Here is a 1,833-nt window from a genome sequence, read left to right on the forward strand (position 1 = left end):
AAACAATTTTTATCCTACCCTCTAATTAATCCCTCTTTCTATCCCATCCTGGACTCTCATCACAGTAGATCATTTTGAGTTTCCCAATCATATCATGGACAATTACATTTCTGGACCTTTGCTTTTCTCTTCATGCATTTTAGAAGATTAATGCTGGGTGCATTTACTCTGTCAATTGTAGATTAAATAGGGTGTTTATGATTATTTCAGTTAAGGCTGTTGTGCATCATGCTGTTGGTAAGAATGTAATCACTATTCTACCACTTTATTCCCATGTAAAGCTATCTTTTGACCTTTTGCTCTTTCTAGAATGACATTTTCTTATGAATGACACCTATCTGTGTCACCAGAATCAGTCAAAAGTAGTAAATTACTCTTGTTGAACAGATTGTGGTCCTCAACAAAGCACATAAAATGTGTTTAGTGTAATCAACTATTATTGGAAGTGAGAATCATTTTCAAATCACTCCAAAGGAAAACAAACCAACAAATTTGTAAACATGCACTTGGCACAGAAATTCAGCTTAATTGAACTAAATTTTTAAAGAGAGAGAGTGAAAAAACTGGAGTGAGGAACATGTTTGATGAAGGCTTGAAAATGTACATGTCAGCAATAATAAACTTGTTATTTAATAAGGTTAATAATAGATAAAGTCCCTGAAAAATGAATTGTTATCACAGTTGACGACCGTTTTATTAAAATGTTAATGGCCTGAGGCAAAAGCAAACTGTTCTCTTAATCTGCCAGAAGAACTGCTTTTTCGGGAATTATCATAGCCCACAGCACAAGGGACTTGAGCACACTGTAATACGCATATTTGAAATCTGGACTAGACACAGCTCCTGAGATCTTAACTCTACTTGACTAAACTACAGATGCATTTCACGTGTTCATTCATGGTCAAAGTTCTTCCTCTTACTAGCTAAATGTATGACACTATATTTTCCACATGGAAATCTATTGAAAGAAGTTTCTATAGATTAATTCTGTCTTTCTTTTCAAGGTTGACGGAAATGACTAGTGTTTTTTTTTTTTCCCTTTTCTCATTTCCATGTACGTAATAAGCAAGCCAAGCATTTCTAGTAAATATGATTGCCTAAACCATACAAAGCATCTTTTCCATAAAGGCTGAAATAAAAATCAAAGTATTCAGCAGCACCTTGAAGGACAATCAAGATTGTGTATAAAGGTTATGGCTTACATTATGATTTGTTTGGGTTCACATTCAGACCCTGAAAGGACTCTGTCAGATAACGCTGTTTTTCGACCAATGTAAAATTAGCTCAGATCACAAAAGAAACAGAGTTCAAATTCAATCCTTCCTTATCAACACTTTTCACATTTTTTCCTTATATAACTACAGATATATGTCAGTGGGAAAAAACTGCTAATCATAAATACACCATGGTATTTGACTACTGTGGAAGAGAAGCAGTAAGAAATATCTTTTATTTTATTGTTTAAAGATTTATTTTATTCATCTATGCATACAAGAACTGGGGTGTAGGCTAGAGATGTGGGGAGGAGGTGAGAAGACTCATCAGTGATAGAGTGGGGGGTTAAACAGGCAGATTGATTCAAATACAGTGCTGAGGGGAGCAGCGAGTGAGACAGGAGAGGTTTGCTGTGTCATGTGGGTCACCGCTTTGGCTGGGGATTGAACTTGTGGCTGCCAATAGCCTCACAGTACTGGGATTTAACCACTTCTGCCACTACGGAGGCCTTCATTATCTTTTAAATTATAAATGATCTTCAGGTGACAGGTAATGGCCAGCAGGTAGAATTGGAAGCTGAAAGAATTTTCCCACAGGTTACATGTGACTTAACTTTAG

The sequence above is a fragment of the Condylura cristata genome, unplaced genomic scaffold (genome assembly GCF_000260355.1).
Source record: "Condylura cristata isolate star-nosed mole 26May11 unplaced genomic scaffold, ConCri1.0 scaffold00037, whole genome shotgun sequence".
NCBI lineage: Eukaryota > Metazoa > Chordata > Mammalia > Eulipotyphla > Talpidae > Condylura > Condylura cristata.